Source organism: Rana temporaria, chromosome 3, assembly GCF_905171775.1.
Source record: "Rana temporaria chromosome 3, aRanTem1.1, whole genome shotgun sequence".
Classification (NCBI taxonomy): Eukaryota; Metazoa; Chordata; class Amphibia; order Anura; family Ranidae; genus Rana; species Rana temporaria.
Genome location: NC_053491.1, coordinates 187653727 through 187675373, shown reverse-complemented (window position 1 = coordinate 187675373; position 21647 = coordinate 187653727). Strand labels below are relative to the sequence as shown.

The following is a 21647-nucleotide window of genomic DNA, read 5'->3' as shown; positions in this document are numbered from 1 at the left end:
GTACCCGGACCCGAACAATTTACTGTAAGTTCGGGTTCGGGTCCGGTGTTCGGCAATGTAATGGCGTGCTGCAGGGCAGCCAATCACCATTTGTTTTACTCGTGTGACCTAGAAGCCACCACAGCCATGCCTACTAATGGCATGGCTGTGATTGGCCAGTGCAGCTTGTGACCCAGCATGTGACCCAGCCTCTATATAAGCTAGAGGCACATAGCACAGCTTGTCATTCTGCTTTAGATAGGGTAGGGAAAGGCTGCTGCTGCTCTGAGGCAGAGATTTAGATAGGAGTCAGACTGTCCTGCTTCAGAAATCAAATTACTCAGCGATCTACATAGCACAGCAAGTCACTCTGCATTAGATACTTTAGGGAAAGGTTTCTGATTTTGTTTGTAGGGAGAGAAATATATAGGAGTCAGTCCTGCTTCAGAAATAAAATTACACCAGCACTGCATATGTTACTGTGAGATACTCTGCATTACATACTTTAGGGAAAGGTTCCTGCTTTTGCTTGTAGGGAGAGAAATATATAGGAGTCAGTCCTGTTTCAGAAATAAAATTACACCAGCACTGCATATGTTACTGTGAGATACACCCTTTAGATACTTTTCTTCTATTGTGCTATTCAAAAAGCATCAATTTAGGGGGGGAAAAAACATTTTTTTGCAGTGTTTCCTCCAGTGTTTGCAGTTTTTCCTCCTTATCTGTACATGTGAGATAAACACTTTAGCTAGTGTTCTTTTATTGTTCTATTCAAAAAAACACCCATTTATGGCAACAAAATATATTGTGTTTTCAGTGTTTCCTCCATATTTTTTATTTGTATGTATTTTATGTTATTTTAAGTTATTTCCCTATCCACATTTGTACTTGCCATGCTCTACCAACATTTTGCTGCAATTTGCAGCCCTCTAGCCTTTTCCATTCGTTTTTTAGAGACATTTTAGTACTGAAAAGTTTGGGTCTCCATTGACTTCAATGAGGTTCGGGTTCGGGGTCAAGTTCAGGTCAAGTTCGGGTCCCGAACCCAGACTTTTTTCCAAAGTTCGGCCGAACCCGGCGAACCCGAACATCCAGGTGTCCTCTCAAATTTAATGATGATGAGTAAAGGGGCATGTTTGGAAATTCATCATATTTGTGATGTTATGAGAATCTAAATCCAGAAATTAACTCTGTCCCTTCAGGGTTAAAATATAGGCATACCTGTAAAAAGAGACACTATACTCACCCTTCTGATGGTCTGTGTCTTAAAATGTTGCCATAATGCTGCTCCCCAGCCACTGCATATATTTGAATAGTCAGATAGGTCAAATACCTATCTCCCCCACTGCATGCAGTAGTTCCTTCTGTTAGCTCCTACATCTTGTAGTGATGCATGTGTGTGTGTGTGTGTGTGTGAGAGAGAGAGAGAGAGATAGAGAGAGAGAGGAACCACTGTGTTTTGCAGTGGTAGCAGTATTTATATTCACACATCCAGAAGTTTGGAATACCTGCAGTGTCCAGGGAGTTGCGCTGTGGCATTACATGGGCCATAAGGAAATGTAAGTATAGTTTCACGTGTTTAGAAATGCTTTCATTTGCTGTTTTGACCCTTCAATTGAATAAACCAAATGTGGAAATGTAAGCTTGTGAGAAGGTTTTCATACTGATGGTTTTACCGCTGGTCCCAATTCAACCAAAGCGCACTCCGCTAGAACGCTCCTCGGTGAAAGCAGACACAGGGAGACAGATGGAAATCTATAAAACACACATCCTAGAATAAAATGTCCACATGAGTCCATATAATAAAATTTCCACAACATGAACCAAAGGAGGAAATGTATATACAGTATATATATTTCCATAGAAAACACTTAACCATAAACAATGGCCCTAGAATTATTGTGCTCATTACATTGTGTGATGTAATATGTAAAATGTATAGTGCAATAAATGTTTTCATACGTAGGCACCACCAATGTTTATGCTCCTTTATGAGCCATCAAGGAACTTTTAGACCATTGATGTCTCATCTGCCCTCCTTTGGAGCTAATGTAGTGCAAATCATGCTTCATTAGCTTCTTCTCCAGCCACAGTGGCAGGAAAAGTGACAGCTGAACCCGGAAGTGATTTAATATACATCACTTTGGGGCTTTTACTGGGTAGCAGGGATCAGCAAATGGACTAACACTGGTTTCTCTCCCCTCTACCTAGCTTACTCACCATGCCAGTGGTCTGTCCACAGGTGAGACAGTGGAAACTGGGAAATGTGTCTAGAGTCCTGTGAGAAGGGAGACAAATGTACAGCTGCTCAGTTGTTTCCATCTGACAAACAACAGTCAGCTTGTCAAATTTACATGTGTTCCCTTGAGCTGTAGCAGCCAGGGTTGTCTTTAATATGGATTGGACCCTGGGCCAACATTTTCTCCCCCCCCCCCTCAATGCAATTTCACTCTCCACCTGCCTACACACCATGGACTGGGGGGGTGAGGGGACCCATCAATAGACAGAAAACTCCTAGGGATCCTAGAACTCCTGGGATCAGTGGCAGTGCTGGGGGGAGGGGAGGGTGTGATCAATGGCAATGATGATTTTTTTACCGACTACCAATATAAAGAGGAGTGTCAACACAGGCCACCAATGTAATAGGGGTTTGCACTGACCACTAATGTATTAGAAGCATTCACAGTAACCACCAATATAAGTAGGGGAACCATCACACTGGCCACTAAGGGATTGTACACCAAGCCCCAATGTAATGATAATATTTACAGTGACCACCAATGTAACGGGGATTTACACTGACCATTAATGTAATAGGGGAATTCACAGTACCCACCAATGTAAGGAGGGATTTACACTGACCAGTAATGCAAGGGGGAACTTAACACTGGTCAATAGTGTGAATAAAATAATTCTACACGAAGCCCCAATGTAATGAGAAGATTTACACTGACCACCAATGTAACTGAGACCTTTAGCCTTCGTTCACATTTGTGTGTGTCAGGAACACATGCAAAATCGATTTTCTGACACCACAGAAACATTCTAACCTTTATCAGATACACAACAGTGCCATTAATTGTTAAGGCATCTACTGACATGATTTCAAAAAAGCATTAGGGACTTTCTTCCGCATTTCTAGTGCATAGAGCAACCCATTGAAATAATTGGACTGCCCTACACGTGACCTACATCTTTATCCACTCTGTCAGTACACCTTTGCATCCTAAAACCCCTTCTACCTTTGCAACCCAAACCTCCCCCATTCTCTCCACTCCAATCCTCTACCCCTTCAACTCTACCTACCTCCTCTGCTCATCTTTGTACCCACCTTCCTTACCTCTATACATCCCATCCTTGCTCACCTGTGCACCCAAACTTTAATTCCTTCTCTGCCTACCTATGCACACCCCACACTACCCCCCCCGCCATTAATTTGCTTACCTTTGCAGAACAGGTTGTTGTTAAGCTAAATGACCGCAGTTGCAGGCAAGACTTTCAAGCATGTCCCTTTATCTCCCCAGTGGGCACCATTCAGTATAGATGATGGTGGATTTGACCATGATATATACATATGATTGTCGGCGGTCTGTGGTTATTTACATACGAATGCAGCCACTATTTACATATCGGTGCCGGTTATTTACATGTAAACACAGGGTCTGCATGTGATTAATCTGTACACAACAATGGGGCAGAGCTTGGCAGCATTAGTAGCAGTACTTCACACTAAGATATTGTGACACAGCACAGGACTAAAACTTCAAGGGACAAGGGAATTTAAACCAAGATAGTTGGCAAGTATGAGATATCTGCTCTGAGCCCCACAACAATGACAGGGCCCAGGGAAGCTGCCCATTTTGCACTGCCTTAAAGATGGCCCTGGTAGCAGCCAGGAGTGTTTGTCAAACCATCTGCCACTGCTGATTTATACCATGGCATATGTTGGCAACGAAAAGGATGGTAACAAAAGGCTAGAGAATTTTCAGTTTCTCCCCTACTCAAAGTGATATAAATTATATCCTTATTTTTCCAAAATAATTTATGCACATAGACTACTTAAAGGGTAACTTTTATAAAAAAATATATATATTATAGAAAAGTAAAAATATTAGCAAATACAATTGCTACACAGGCTATATTGTAATTTATTGTCATTAAAAATAATCTTACCTTTTTAATCTACAGCACAGTAATTTTTTCTAAAATTCATTGCAATATGGCAACCTTCCTCAGAAATGCCATTTACTGCTTGTTCGATTGGTTCACTGATTTTCCATGAATTCTGCACTAAGATACAAGCAAAAATGTAGGTATCTTCTGCAATAAGAATTATTTTATTGGTGAGATACTCCCTTAAGCACTGTACACACGATTGGTTTGTCCGATGAAAACAGACCGATGGACTGTTTTCATCGGACAAACCGATCGTGTGGCGGCCCCATCGTTTTTTTTTCCATCGGTGAAAAAAAAAAATAGAACATGTTTTAAATTTTTCCTATGGAAAAAAAACGATAGAAAAAAAATGATCATTTGTGTGGAAGTCCATCGGTCAAAAATCCATGCATGCTCAGAATCAAGTCGACACATGCTCGAAGCATTGAACTTCATTTTTTTCAGCACTTTGTAGTGTTTTACGTCACCGCGTTTTGGCACAGTCGGATTTTTGACTGATGGTGTGTAGGCAAGACTGATGAAAGTCAGCTTCATCGGATATCCGACAAAAAAAATCCATCGGATTAGATCAGATATCTGATCGTGTGTACGAGGCTTAATGCCGCGTACACGCGGTCTTATTTGTGATGAAATAAAACGACGTTTTAAAAAACGTCATTTAAAATGATCGTGTGTGGGCTTTACGTCGTTTTTTGTCTTCTAAAAAACGACCAAAAAACAATTCGAACATGCTTCAATTTTTTATGTCGTTTTTCAAAATGTCATTTTTTGTGTCGTAAAAAATGATCGTGTGTGGGCTAAAACAACGTTTTTAAACCCGCGCATGCTCAGAAGCAAGTTATGACGCGAGCTTGAATGGAACAGAGTGCCGTCGTACGTGTTGTACGTAACCGTACAACACGTACGGTTACGTACAACACAAGCATTTTGAAAAAAATGATGGTGTGTAGGCAACGTCGTTTTTTAAAATGAAGTTTGAAAAACTTCGTTTTTTTTCATGAGAAAAAACAAAGTTTTTTTACAAGACAAAAAACGACCGGGTGTACGTGGCATAAGAGTTAATTACTTCTTTTTTTTTTGGTTTACAGAAAAAGGAAGTCAAATTTATTAAATGAAAAACTAGAAGTTAATAAAAATTAGCAATACACAGAAAAATGTACACGATCAGCAGCAATTCTATATATATAGGTGATATACAAATGAGGAACGCAGAATACCGCACATAATGGCTTCTCCGTTAGAAGGTGGGGAAGGGAAAGAAACACACCATACAATCTACAAACACAAATTAATGGGTACTTTACATTGTTTTTTCCATTTTTTTTTTTAACTTTAGTTTTAAATACAAAAAGATGCCCTGGGTAAGGGATCTATATTTTTTTCAGTGTTTGATGCTTAAATATTAGTGTTTTTTTTTGTTGGTTTTCTTTTTGTTCTTTTTTTTTTACATGCATTTGCTTCCTGTATGTGTAATTACTGTTCATTGGCTGTGCCTCCAAATCACTGTCCGTGGCAACCAATAAAAGTCAAACTTTAAATGCAGTATGTGAAATATAAAGCTAAAAAAATAAATAAATCTTTAAACACTGGCCCTGCAGAACTTGCAACACGCCGTTTTATTAACACATGGAGATCGTCACATTTATTCCTAAATTGCCGTTATCTGGAAAAAGTTGTGCAATACTCATGTCAAACACAAGGCAGTCGCTGTTCATGATGGTGGTCGCAATTCCCTTGTGAATAGAGCAAGGCGTGGCTTCCCACGTTAGTCGCTGGCGGTGACCGTTCAGCTCTAGCCTGTAAGCAAGGTTCTCCACTTGCTTGCATGTTCCTATTAGCTGCACGATGGCAAAGAACTGTTGGTGGCCGTCTTACTTTTCTTGTTTCTCCAAAACCAACATGAAATGGAAGCCGAAACAGGACTGAATCATGACCCAGTCAACAGCACCTCAAAGGTTGATGTCTGTGGTGAGAAACACAATGTCCTCCTCTTGTAACGTCGTGATGGATTTATGCTGGTGCATGAGGTGAGGCATCACTGCCTCCAGGGAACCCTGCCATTTACAAGAAGCCCCCGGACAGGGACACGAATACGGTCAGAATTCGCACAGCTATTCGTGGTCCGCCTTCTCTGTGTGCGGCAATGTCACCTCGCAACCCGAGGAAGCATATTTGCAGGGGAAGAGGACAGAGTTTTGCGACTTTTTCCACCGCCAAGTTGCGGATGGACCCCAAAGGGCACTGGCAGGTCAGGTAACATGTAAGCTTCGGGCGACAGTTGCTACACATGAGATGTCCGCTTTGACACTGGAGGATCGGTGGCAAGACATAGTCAAAGCACACGGGGCATTCAAGAGGCTTGCCAAATCATTGTTGGAAACCATTGTTCCTGTCAAAGCTGGCACTCACTAAGAAGGTGGACACTTTGAGGTACCAGTTGGGATGGCTGCAGCAGTCTGACGGCTTATATCTAGTACCCACTTCACTTCAGACCCTTGATAGAAACGTCACTCAGGTAAGAACTTTTGAATGTTGGCTCATCTCTGATCAGTCGCCCACTTCCTGTCAGGTGAAAGCCCGGCTCCCCTATCTTCTTCTTTCTCCTCTTCTCCGCCACCGCCTCCTCCACCTCCTTACGCCGTTACCGGGGCTCCCAGAGTGGCCGCGCATGGACGGTTTCCCCTTCTCACAGGAGAGACACTGTGGAAGGGCTTGCGGGCGCGTGCATGGGGCAGCCCTTTGTGTCGACGTGCTGTCAGTCAAAAGTGTGAGGCCCTTTACTTCTAAAGGGATGCAGCTTTCCTTATCAGAATATTACAAGTGAATCAGCTGATTATATAGAACACTGACACTCCCCTTGAGGAATCAGTATTCCAAGGAAAAAGTGGAACATACAGCTTCTTATTAAGAATGTAAACAGGTTGGGCTCTGCTTGTTAAAATCCTTGCAATTTACATGGATCCCAGAGGCAATTGTATTTCTTCAACAAAAGTGGAGTTACTCTTTAACCACTTAAAGACAGACAGTGTTTTTCAGATTTGGTGTTTACAAGACTAAAACATTTTTTTTTGCTAGAAAATTACTTAAAAACCCCCAAACATTATATATTTTTTTCTAACACCCTATAGAATAAAATGGCGGACATTGCAATACCTTTTGTCACACCGTATTTGCGCAGCGGTCTTACAAGCGCACTTTTTTTTTAAAAAAAAACCACTTTTTTGAATTACAAAATAAGACAACCATAAATTTGGCCCAATTTTTTTATATATTGTGAAAGATAATGTTACGCCGAGTAAAATGATACCCAACATGTCACGCTTAAAAATTGCGCCTGCTCGTGGCATGGCGTCAAACTTTTACCCTTAAAAATCTCCATAGGCGACGTTTAAAAAATTCTATAGGTTTCATTTTTTGATCTACAGAGGAGGTCTAGGGCTAGAATTATTGCTCTCGCTCTAACGATCGCGGCGATACCTCACTTGTGTGGTTTAAACACTGTTTTCATATGCGGGCGCTACTCGCGTATGCGTTTGCTTCTGCGTGCGAGCTCGTCGGGACAGGGCGCTTTAAAAAAAAATGTTTTTGTTTTCTTATTTATTTTTATTTATTTTATAATTTTTTACACTGAAATAAAAAAAATATATATATATCACTTTTTTTCCTATTACAAGGAATGTAAACATCCCTTGTAATAGAAAAAAGCATGACAGGTCCTCTCAAATATGAGATCTGGGGTCAAAAAGACCTCAGATCTCATATTTAGACTTAAATGCAAAAAAAAAAGGAAATTTTGTCATTTAAAAAAATGACAACAAAAACATTTTTTTTTAAGACGCATGGGCGGGACTGACGTTTTGACGTCACTTCCGCCCAGCAATGCTATGGGGAAGGGTGGGGGCCATCTTGCTCTCACTCGCATCCCCACACAGCAGCTGAAAGGACCCGATCGCCTCTGCTGCTACTGACGGCTCCGGTAAGCGTCGGAGGGCGCGGGAGAGTGGCGGGAGGGGGGGCCTCTCCCGTCACAGATAACGGCGATCTCGCCGCGGATACCGCCGTTATCGTTGACAGGACCGCTCACTGAAGAGATGGATATCTCGGTTGTGGCAGCAGCTGCTGCCGTTACCGAGATATCCATCTTTAAAAACAGGACGTATATATACAGTGGGCGGTCGTTAAAGTGGAGGTTCACCCAAAAATTCTATTTTTAACATTAGATTGAGGCTAATTATGGGAAGCAGGATCGGGTATTTTTTTTTAAATCAATCAGTACTTATGGTTTTAGAGATAGATGTTCTCCGTGGCTTCCGGGTATGGGCTGCGGGACTGGGCGTTCCTATTTGATTGACAGCCTTCCGACCAGGCCCGGATTGGCTAATCGGGAGAATTGGGATAATTCCCGGTGGGCTGGTCGGGTTGCGGGCCGATCGATCCGTCCTTTTATTTATATCAGCTCCTGCGGCTGCATTCTGGCTCCCTTATAAATTTAGCCCCCGGCGCGGCGGCCTACTATAGCGTGGCACTTGCACTACATACGGGGCATACTTGGCCAGGGGGAGGGAGCGACTGACCGACGTCCGCATTAAACAGCCGGTGATTGGCTCCCTGCTGAGCCAGTCACAGCTCACAGACATGATGATGTCACTGTCCCCGCGCGGGCGGCGCGGCTGCACGCTACCCTTGTCTCCCCTACAGCTGCCGTCTGGCGCCCGGAACGGATGTGAGTGCTGGAACAAGTAGGTAGGGGAAGGGAAGGGTGACAGATTGCGAGGGGGTGTCTATCGCCAGCCTGAGCCTGAGCCGAGGTGTGGTGTAATAGGTGGGGGGTTGTCTCCCCTCCTTGGCTTTTTACATGTACACAGACCAGAGGTGGGACACTGCTGTGTATGCCGAGCTATGGTCTTTAATGTACTCTTTCCTAGATGGAGGAGGGGCACAAAGTGTGGACTGAGTGAAGGAGGGGTGTCTGTACTGTACTTAGTGTAAGTGGGGTTTGTACTTAGTGTAGGGTTTCTGGGCTGGCCGGGGAGACTGTACTTAGTGTAAGGGGGGGGGTCTATACTGAAGGGGGTGACTGTATTTAGTGGAGAGGGGGGTCTATAGTGAGGGAGTGAAATTAATAATGGTGACTGCGCTGTGTGGGGAGGAGGGGGAGGTGATGCAAAGCAGAGTGCAAATCCCACCAACTAGGAGGGGTAGTAATAATGAGGTATAACCAACTAAAGACAATATAGGTAAGTGACCTGTAAAAGGTTAATACAAAAAAAGAAGTATAGTGGAATACAATACTAAAGGTGCATAATAATCGTGTATAAGTCCTGAAACTTAGTACCATAGAACCAATATATATATATATATGGTACCATGAGTCACAGTGCAAAATCCAATGCAATAAAGTTCCTACCTCCGGAGCCGCGGCCATAACGCTAGGAAAGGCCGCGGCTTTGGCCTAGCTCCGGAGCCGCAAGAATAACATTAGGAAAGGTCGCGGCTTCGGCCTAGCTCCGGAGCCGCGGCCATCTTGGTACATCCGGCGGCGGCCCTCCTCTGTTTACACCCACAGAGGAGGAGCCCACACTCGTGGGGAAGAAGCACACGCTGGGAGTGTCTGTACTGCTCGAGGGGTCTCTTGCCCCTAGAGGAGGAGGGGTCTCTTGCCCCTAGAGGAGGGGGGGTCACTTGCCCCTAGAGGAGGGGGGGTCACTTGCCCCTAGAGGAGGGTGGGGTCACTTGCCCCGAGAGGAGGGGGGGTCTCTTGCCCCGAGAGGAGGGGGGTCTCTTGTACTGAGAGGAGGGGGGGTCTCTTGTACTGAGAGGAGGGAGGGAGTTTGCACAGATGGGGTACTATAGTTGATGGGGGGAGGTGAACAGTGGGGGGGGAGATGTGTATATTACAGTGGGGGGAGATGTGTATATTACAGTGGGGGAGAATTTTTTTATTTTTATTTGCCGATCCGAAAAATGATCCGATCCGTGACTCCTGATCTGAGGAACGATCAGAACCGTGAGTTTTTTGATCCGTTGCACCCTACGGGAAGGGGGCTCTGTACTGAGGGAATGGGGTCTGTACTGAGGGAATGGGGTCTGAACTACGGGAGGGGGTGTCTGTACTACGGGAGGGGGTCTGTACTGAGGGAAGGGGTGTCTGTACTGAGGGAAAGGGGGTCTGTACTGAGGGAAGGGGATCTATACTAAGGGAAGGGGGGTCTGTACTGAGGGAAGGGGGGTCTGTACTGAGGGAATGGGGCTCTGTACTGAGGGAATGGGGCTCTGTACTGAGGGAATGGGGGTCTGTACTGAGGGAATGGGGGTCTGTACTGAGGGAAGGGGGGTCTGTACTGAGGGAATGGGGCTCTGTACTGAGGGAATGGGGGTCTGTACTGAGGGAATGGGGGTCTGTACTGAGGGAATGGGGGTCTGTACTGAGGGAATGGGGGGTCTGTACTGAGGGAAGGGGGCTCTGTACTGAGGGAATGGGGTCTGTACTGAGGGGAGGGGGTGTCTGTACTGAGGGGAGGGGGTGTCTGTACTGAGGGGAGGGGGTGTCTGTACTGAGGGGAGGGGGTGTCTGTACTGAGGGAAGGGGTGTCTGTACTGAGGGAAGGGGGGTCTGTACTGAGGGAAGGGGTTTTTTACTTGGTGGAGGGGGGTTTGGACTGAGGGAGTGGAAGTCTGTACTCAGTCTCTACAGGCTGTAGAGAACAGTGCGCCATTGCAAACTTATATTTTGAGGTTTTAATTACGGTACATTATTTTAATAGTCGTGAACTAAAGTGGGCTGGTCAAGGGCATGAAACTCCTGGGCTGAAAATGAGTCCCACTCCGGCCCTGCTTCCGACCGTCGCATACAGCACGTCACGACTTTCTGAAAGTAGCCGAACGTCGGTGCGCAGGCGCCATATAGAGCCGCACCGGTGTTTGGCAACTCGTGACGCGCTGTATGCGACCGTCGGAAGGCTGTCAATCAAATAGGAATGCCCAGTCCCGAAGACCATACCTGGAAGTGGCGGAGAACATCTATCTCTAAAACGGTAAGTACTGCATTGCTTTTAAAAAAAACACCCGATTCTGCTTCCCGTAATTAGCCTCAATCTAATGTTAAAAAAAAAATTCGGGTGAACCCCCGCTTTAAGTGGTGGCCCTGTAATCTGGTTTTCAATAAATAGTTTTTACTGTGTTTTTGTGCCTTCATGTTACATAGTTACATAGCAGAAAAAAGACACAACTCCATCAAGTCCAACCTATGTGTGTGATTGTATGTCAGTATTACATTGTATGTGCCTGTATGTTGCAGTTGTTCAGGTGCTTATCTAATAGTTTTTTGAAACTATCGATGCCCCCCACTGAAACCACCACCTGTGGAAGGGAATTATGCATCCTTGCCGCTCTTACAGTAAAGAACCCTCTACGCAGTTTAAGGTTAAACCTTCTTTCTTCTAATTTTAATGAGTGGCCATGTGTCTTATTAACAGGGTTGTAAAGGAATTATTTTTTTTTCATAATAAGCATCCTTTACTTGCAGACATTCCTCTTTTCACTTCCTCATTGTTCGTTTTTTTGCTCAGAAGTTGCTCTATTTCTTCTCTGTTCTGTTCACTTCCTGCTTGTCTGATTTTTACTCACCACCATGAAGGGAGGCTTTACTGCGGTGGTCAGTGACGTGCTCGCCCCCTCCTGGGAACACATCTGTGCGGCAGGACGCTCTCTACGTGTTAGAGACTTCAAGGAGGTGTGAATTACTGGGTGTGCGGCAATGCATACTGGGAAATGTAGTTCTTACATGAACGAGCGCCGCAAACCAGGAAGTGAATGAGAGAACAGAAACTAGAACGCCGGAGGTGATATAGATGAAGGAATTTAATAGGTATTTACTCGTTTTTTAACAGAATCATTACACTATTCTGTCTGGCTACCTTGCAGACATTAATTTTAGGCAAAACATTTTTTTCCTTTACAACTCCTTTAAACTCCCTTCCGCAAAAAAGTTTTATCCCTATTGTGGGGTCACCAGTATGGTATTTGTGAATTGAAATCATATGCCCTCTCAAGTGTCTCTTCTCGAGAGAGAGAATAAGTTCAGTGTTCGCAACCTTTCTTCATAACTAATATCCTCCAGAACCTTTATTAGCTTGGTTGCTCTTCTTTGTACTCACTCCATTTCCAGTACATCCTTCCTGAGGACTGGTGCCCAGAACTGGACAGCATACTCCAGGTGATGCCGAACCAAAGTTTTGTGGAGTGGGAGAATTATTGCGTTATCCTTGGAGTTAATCCCCTTTTTAATGCATGTCAATATTCTGTTTGCTTTGCTAGCAGCAGCTTGCCATTGCATGCTACTGCTGAGCTTATCATCTACTAGAACCCCTAGGTCCATTTCCATCCTAGATTCCCCCAGAGGTTCAACCCCTAGTGAGTAGATTTATTTCATATTTTTGCCACCCAAATGCATTATTTTATATTTTTTTACATTAAACCTTATTTGCCATGTAGTAGCCCACCCCATTAATTTGTTCAGATCTTCTTGCAAGGTTTCCACATCCTGCAGAGAAGTTATTGCCCTGCTTAGCTTAGTGTCGTCCGTAAATACAGAGATTGAACTGTTTACCCCATTCTAACAAATTAAACAGGATTGGTCCCAGCACAGAACCCTGGGGGACACCACTTTCCACCCCTGACCTTTCTGAGTAGTCCCCATTTATCACCACCCTCTGAACTCGCCCTTTTAGCCAGTTTTCAATCCATGTACTCACCCTATGTACTCCATACTCCCTATGGTCCATACCAACTAACCTTATTTTGTACAGTAAACCTTTATGGAGAACTGTGTCAAATGCTTTTGCAAAATCCAGATATACCACATCTACGGTCCTTACTTTATCTAGATGGTAGTTTAACTCCTCATAGAATGTTAAAAGATTGGTTTGGCAAGAATGATTCTTAATGAATCCATGCTGATTACCGCTAATGATACAATTTTCCTTACTAAAATCTTGTATATAGTCCCTTATCATCTCCTTCAAGAGTGTGCATACTATTGATATTAAACTAACTGATCTGTAATTTCCAGGGATGTATTTTGGCCCTTTTCTCTAATCAGCTGGTACCATTACAGTCAGTAGACTGTCAGTAAAAATTAAGAACAATGGTCTGGCAATTCCCTAAGTACCCTCGGGTGCAAGCCATCTGGCCCCGGTGATTTATTAATGTTAAGTTTCCAAAGTCTATTTCTAATTCTGTCCTCTGTTAGCCATAAGGGTGCTTCATGTGATGTGCCATGAGGACTAATACTGCAGTTTTGGCTATTGAATCCCCACGATTTCCTTCGTGAAGACTGAGGAGAAGAATACATTTAATACATTCACCATCTCCCCATCATTTGTAACCAGACATCCTTCCTCATTCTTTATGGGGCCAATATGGTCTGTCCTTCCTTTTTTACAGTTTATATACTTAAAGAATTTCTTTGAGATTTGATTTGCTCTCCTCCACTATGTGTCTTTCGTGTTTTATCTTAGCCACCCTAATTGCACCATTACATATCTTGTTCTTTGTAAAGTCTGAATGCTGATGATGATCCCTCAGCCTTGTATTTTTTGAATGCCTTCTCCTTTGCTTTTATATGCATTTTTACATTTGGAGTTAAGCCATCCAGGACTTTTGTTCGCTCTTTTAATATGCTCTTAAAGCAAACCCATCTCTCCTCCGTGTTCTTTGTTTTTTAAGATTTTATCCCAATTTATATCTTCTAGCAAGGTACATAGTTTAGGGAAGTTGGCTCTTTTGAAGTTCAGTGTCTGTGTTCCCCTTGTGTTTCTTATTTGTGTGCCTTATACTGAAGCGAATTGACCTGTGTGATCGCTGTTTCTTAAATTGCCCTATATTTCCACATCCGTGATCAGGTCTGCATTGTTGGTAATCAGTAGATCTAGTACCGTATTTATACCCGCTTTCCCGCGCCGAGTTTGAATACTGCGCTGGCATATACCGAGCGCAGTACACTCGTGTATCTTCGGGCAGTCTCGGCGCCTCTCGCGCTGACGTCCTGAGCTTACAGGACGTCAGCGCGAGAGTTGCCGAGCCTGCCCGACGATACACGAGTGTACTGCGCTCGGTATATGCCGGCGCAGCATCCTTTACTTGCAGACATTCCTCTTTTCACTTCCTCATTGTTCGTTTTTTTGCTCAGAAGTTGCTCTATTACTTCTCTGTTCTGTTCACTTCTGTTCACTTCCTGCTTGTCTGATTGTTACTCACCACCATGAAGGGAGGCTTTACTGAGGTTGTCAGTGACGCGCTCGGTATATGTCTATAGTATAGTATAGTATAGTATTCCAACTCGCCACGGGAAACGAGCGGGGAGGACGCGAGGACGCCGCAGAAGGACGCCAGACCCAACGAAGAGGACACCCGAAGCCGCAGACGGACGCCGGACCCGATGAGGCCGCCGATGGACGCCGCGCAAGACGCCAAAACTGTAAGTACAAAACAACTTTTTTCCACAGGAATTCGGGCAACTTTAGGGGTGCGCGCTATACGCGGGAGCGCGCTATACCCCGATAAATACGGTAATTCCTTGTTTTTAGTTGGTGTGTCTACCATCTGAACCATTATGATAAGACTTCCCATCCTTGCTGCTAATCCAAATTGTGATAGGAGGTCTGTATCCCCCTCTTCTCTCAGATTAGGGCAGGGGTGCCCAACCAGTGGCCCGTGGAGCCCTCTGATGTGGTTCGCGACCTCCTGCACTGGGGTGGTGGTTTGGCAAGCCCAGATTGCAGGTTGCTGACCCGTCATCCCAGAGCATCAGTGTTGTGAATGAAGCCAGTGGTAGAGAAAGCAAGCGGCTGCAGAGCAGAGCCACATAAGCTGTTGTTTCCTGTATAGCGCCAGCTCCTGTCACAATCGATACCAAATGCACTCTGCCTGGGACAGCAACAGCCGGGGAAAACTGAATGAAAGATTGTTATTAAAAGGTACGTTTATTACTGAAGTCAGTGCAGTTAGCCATAGACTTCTGTTATTACCCGTGGATTTGGTGCGCTTTCAGAAATTGCACCACACCTGCAGGATATAATGGAAGTCTATGGCAAAGTGTAGATAATCTGCAGGAAAGCCACTGGTGCATGTGGTGCATCAGTGTGAAAGCAGCCTTAGGACCCAATCGGATCCTCCATTCACATTGATCTCTATCCATTTACCCCCACTTGCCTCCAATCCGCAAAAAAAAAAAACAGAAGGGGATCCGTCCCCTTCCATCTGGGTGGATTGAATTGGAGGGCCCATAGAGTAGCATGGGCTGTGTCTGTGTCCGGTCAGCATATGCAGCGTGGATACAGATCTATCATCCACCCATTCCCCTAGTTTTGGCCCGCGACTGAATGCCAAGTCGCTTCAGTGGCCCTCGCTCTTCAAAAGGTTGGGCACCCCTGGGTTAGGGGGTCTATAGCATACTACTAGTATTATTTTCCCTTAGCTTTATCCCCTTGTAGCTCTACCCATAAGGATTCCACCTCCTCCCTATCTCCCTTATTGATGTCATCTCTCACATTCACTTGTAAATTATTCTTGATATATAGGCATACCCCTCCCCCCTTTTTTACCCTCTCTATCCCTGCGAAAAAGGGAATACCCTTGGATGGTTGCCAGCCAATCACGAGAGCTGTTGAACCAGGTCTCTGAAATTCCCACAAAATCTAAATTCTCCTCATTCAACAGTATCTCTAGTTCACCCATCTTGTCCGCCAGGCTCTCGGCATTGGCAAACATGCCACGTAGTTTAGACCGGTCGCATACTGTCCACTTATTGGGTGTTCCGAGATTGCAAATAGGACTTTTTATTATACTTATCTCGGGTTTATGTGCTTTAGTCAACCTACCACTAATGTCCCCAAAACTACCCTCTGGAATATGTTCAATGCTGACTATCTCTACCTCTGTACTCTCCCCCCCGCTGCCTAGTTTAAAAACCCCTCTAACTTTTTGGTCATCTTCACTCCCAGCAGATCTGCACATTTATGAATGAACTGGAATTTCTCTGTATGGAAGCTTCCTGTTCATTCACATATTAAAGCATGAACACATGAGCAATCAGTAATAATCATTGTGTTCATTCAGGAAAAAGGGGCCTGTAGTCATAGTGGAGCTGTTCTCCTTGTGACTCCCTCCTCTATCACAACCAGCGAGAGGGAGAGAATGGGAACCTGGCTGCACTGTAGGGGAAACTACAGGGGGATCAGTTGTAGCAATAAGGCAGTACAACTGACCCTCTTACTTATCAGGTGCCCAGGGTTCCCTGTTTAAGTAACAGGGGCCAGGGCCCCATACTGCCTTATCAGTGGCCCTGTGCACAACATTACTGTGAATCAGTTGCCTGATGATGAGAATTGTGAGCCATACCCATGCAAAGTGTGTTGGCACAGCTGCCTGAAGTCTACACCAGGAGTGCATGTGACAGGGTGACAATGCAGAAATGCATTTGAATAGACAAAGACAGAGGATTGCCACCACATAACAAGAAGTTCTTTAACAAGGACCTAATGGCATGATCACACAGGTATTACTTTAGTTATGGCTACAAATATAAAAAGATTAAAACATTAAGGCATATTTGAGATTGTACTGATTAGATTCAGATCTACTTTAACTGTATTCATGAGGAAAGTAAAGCTTCATATAAAGGCATTTGAATTATTTATTGAAATAAAAGTATAGTTTCTACAATATGTAATTACATGAGATCCTATATATTTTTACACAATTTACATCAAATTTAGAGCAACGTTTTTGTGAAACAGAAACTTTCTTCTATTTCTGTTGATGCAGGAAAGACTTGTAAACTTATTCTACTTAACAAAAGTTACTAGAGGCAATCAAACACTCACAGGAAAATGACATGAGTCTGACATTTACTTTTGTTACGTATAAAATCATTTTACAGACAAATGACTCCAAAGTTTTTAAAAGCAATGAATGTTATTTTGAAACAAAAAAAAAAACAGCTTTCAGACTTAAAACTGTATTTTAAATATGCTTAAAATAGCTGCCATTCTTAAAGGCCCACTCCAGGAAAAAAACTAGCTTTCTACCACCCCTTTCCATGCTCTAACCCATCTTGTTAGGCATTTTTTTCCACTTACTTTGTGAAGGTAGCTTTGCTCACCTTGGTACCACCATCTAGGTGCCTCATTGTAACCAATTCTGGGTGCACTAATCAAGCTATGCGATGGTGCCAAGTTGTTAAGGAATGGGCCGCAAAATTTATACCAGATCCTTATCTGAGCATGCAGCTCGGCAGGTCAGGAAAGGGAGGAGACCCCCCTCCTGAACCATAGCAGGCCACATGCCCTCAACATAGGGGGTGCCTTGGAATGGGGGGAGGCATGTTGATGGAGATAAGGGCCTCTTTCCCACAACCCTGGCTGGTGGTTGTAGGGGTCTGTGGGTGGGGGGCTTATCGAAATCTAGAAGCCCCCTTTAACAAGGGGACCCTAGATCCCAGCCCCCCTATGTGATTTAATACAGGGTACTTAATACCCCTACTCATTCACCAAAAAAAGTGTACAGTAAAAAAAAGACATTAGACAGTTTTTGACATGTCCTTTATTTAAAGTAGCTGTAAACCTGATTCATGAAATTTGACCTATGCACACATATCTGTAGTGTTTACCTATCTCTCTCCAAAGCTCTGATTCCTGTGGCGTTCTGCTGTTTGTTCCTCTTTGATAAGCATGATAACTTCTGAAAAGTTCTCAGAGATGGGAGATAAAAGCAGCCTGAAATGTGTGTCGGGGGTGGGTGCTATAAATAGGTTAACAGAGAGCTTGTCTTATCTTGTCTTGTCACAGCCCATCTCTGAAAGTATCTTAGTTCTTCTGCCTATGTGGAGTGTGAGGGGGGGGCTTTCCTCCAATCAGCTGTCACACAGAGTATGCTGAAACTACACTCCTACTCAGTGTTGTTCATCTTCCTTTAAAAAAGTTACTAGTTACAATTACAAGTTACTTGCCCGAAAAAGTAAGTGAGTTAGTGACTCAGTTACTTTATTAGCAAAGTAACTAGTTACTCGGAAAAGTAACTGAGATTTTTTTTTTATATTCTACAATGCAATTACGTTCTATAACATCTTTAATATCAAAGATGTTTATATTAACTGATTGAAGAATAAAAACATTATATACAGTATTTTAGAACATTTCGTACTGTGTACAATTATTAATATCATCATCACACTCCACCTGCCCAGGCAGCAATACTGTACAATATAGATTCAGTGTGCAGTGTGAGTGACACTGCTGCAGTGCACACTGAATCTATATTGTACAGTATTGCTGCCTGGGCAGGTGGAGTGTGATGATGATGATATTAATAATTGTACACAGTATTGCATTTGCTGGGCCTGCCATATACTGTACTGTACTATACTGTATAACTGCACTACAAAATTCCTTTACAAATAATGCATATTTTAAAATGTTATTACTAATAAGTTATTACTAATAACATTTTAAAATATGCATTATTTGTAAAGGAATTTTGTAGTGCAGTTATACAGTATAGTGTACAGTACAGTATATGGCAGGCCCAGCAAATGCAACACTGTGTACATTAATATCACTCAGAGCTATGTAAATATCTCCTCCCCAGCACAGCAAATGTCCCACCGCACATTGTCCCCCATCACAGCAAATGTCCCACCGCACATTGTCCCCCATCACAGCAAATGTCCCACCGCACATTGTCCCCCATCACAGCAAATGTCCCACCGCACATTGTCCCCCATCACAGCAAATGTCCCACTGCACATTATCCCCCATCACAGCACATGTCCCACCGCACATTGTCCCCCATCACAGCAAATGTCCCACCGCATATTGTCCCCCATCACAGCAAATGTCCCACCGCACATTGTCCACCATCACAGCACATGTCCCACCGCACATTGTCCCCCATCACAGCAAATGTCCCACCGCACATTGTCCCCCATCACAGCAAATGTCCCACCGCACATTGTCCCCCATCACAGAAAATGTCCCACCGCACATTGTCCCCCATCACAGCAAATGTCACACCGCACATTGTCCCCCATCACAGCAAATGTCCCACCGCACATTGTCCCCCATCACAGCAAATGTCCCACCGCACATTGTCCCCCATCACAGCACATATCCCACCACACATTGTCCCCCATCACAGCAAATGTCCCACCACACATTGTCCCCCATCACAGCAAATGTCCCACCGCACATTGTCCACAATTACAGCACATGTCCCACCGCACATTGTCCCCCATAACAGCAAATGTCCCACCGCACATTGTCCCCCATCACAGCAAATGTCCCACCGCACATTGTCCCCCATCACAGCAAATGTCCCACCGCACATTGTCCACCATCACAGCACATGTCCCACCGCACATTGTCCACCATCACAGCACATGTCCCACCGCACATTGTCCCCCATCACAGCAAATGTCCCACCGCACATTGTCCACCATCACAGCAAACCGCACATTGTGCCCCATCACAGCACATGTCCCACCGCACATTCTCCCCCAGCACAGCACATGTCTCACCGCACATTGCCATCATCACGCTGTCACTGTGCCCATCACACTGCTGCTTTTGACCCCCGGGATTATCCCCGGAGTCCAGACCGTTGGTGGTGGAGTGGAGTGGAGCCTCCGCGACGGCCGGGGGACTGGGAGATGTCGCCATGTCGGCAGCTGAGGTGACGGTGGGGAGGTGAGCCAGACTCACTCCCTCCTGACCCATCACACTACACTGCTGCGGCGGGCGAGACTTCAGGCGCGTGCATGCGCCAGCGTCACGCGTCAGTGCATCACAACATCGACACATGACCCAGAGCTGGCCTGTGACCCAATCACAGGCCAGCTCCATCCCGCCCTGCCCCTGACAGAGTGAAAGTCTGCCCGGACTGCCCCCCCGCGCGCGCTCATAGTAACTCGGTAACGCCGCCAATGTAATGGCAACGGCGTTGCCGATGGGGTAATAGTAATCAGGTAGATTACTAGTTACCCCTTGAAGGGCAATCGTTACGTAACGGCGTTTATTTAGACGCCGTTACTTACAACACTGCTCCTACTGCTGAATGAGTAAGTGAAAATTCTAACACAATGTAAGAATTCTAAAGAATATAACAAGTTGAAAACAACAGATATGCATGTAAAACTTATATAGGGAGGGTTTCATCCCTGTGTATCATCTGTTTACTTTACTGTTTACTAGACATGTGCATTCGTTTTCGTCCAAATGCATTTTTGTCCGAATTTCAGGTATTTTCGTTATCATTTTAACAAACGATAATGAAAGAGCAGAATCTGAAAACCAAAGATCCGACATAAACAAATGCTTTATCTTCATTTTCGCTGGGACAACAGTTCGATATAGATAGGAGATTCGACATGATGCTGACAATAACAATCTGTATCTATCGAATCTGTGGTCGAATGTGCCTAACCTTAACTCTATAAGTCTACATAGAGAGAAAAGATTTGACATTATAGAGAGAAAAGATTTGACATTATAGAGAGAAAAGATTCGACATTATAGAGAGAAAATATTTGACATTATAGAGAGAAAAGATTCGACATTATAGAGAGAAAAGATTGCTGCTGGAATTGGGTGGGGGAAGTAAAATAAAATAATGATGATGATGTTGTGGTTACAAATGGATTCTTCATGTTAAGAGGTTGTTTCCTGCCCCTGGTTAAGGTTTAGGAAACACCTAAAGGCTATATATATGGATGTTTTACAGGAAGTGAAAGAGAGAGAGAGAGAGAGAGGGGCCAGCCACATGTTAAGCAAGCCAGGAGATGCTGGAGTAAATTGTTTTGCTGTATCCATCCATCCAGGCTAAACAGGGACAATAGGCAAGTGTTACTGCACTGTGTAGCTCACTGTTTGTTATATTACTGTCACTTCTGTGTGAGCACTCCTGTGTGGGAATCATAGATAGCTGTCAGAGGCTTCTTGGGCTCACTGAAACTTTCTGTTTGCATACTGCAATATACTTGGGTTATTCTCAATTGTATGAGAGCAAAGCTCATTTGATTATAACCTAATAAGTGACTGGTTTGTGTTGACGTGTATACCTGCCACTTAATTATTTAAAGCAACAGTGTCCCTTTTTGGTCTGGAGGGGTTCCTAGCTAGTATTAGCCTAGGGAATGATAAACAGCCCAGGGTAGTGACAGGATAAGCTTCCGACAGCCATTTAGATATGTAGAGGTCTGGTAGCATTGATAGCCTATAGTCAGGTTATTGACCAAGAGATCGGCTAGACAGGCCTGATTTTCCCTGCAATGGGCACATTCCAGACTTCTTTGTAATTGGTGTGTAAGCGTCCCCAGGAAGCCACCGCTCCACAGATGTGTCAGCGCTTGTCCTCTCAAGCTAGATTGTGTTATGGCATGCAAGTCAGCTCAACAGGGGCCATTGCAACTTAACTGCGTGTGACAGGTAAATCTGTGG

The 21647-nt window shown here is 44.3% G+C and overlaps 1 pseudogene; it reads right to left on the bottom strand.

Moving 5' to 3' along the window:
* Window positions 1–5774: 5774 nt before the first annotated feature.
* On the bottom strand, window positions 5775–19871 carry LOC120930403 (annotated as a pseudogene).
* Window positions 19872–21647: the final 1776 nt, after the last annotated feature.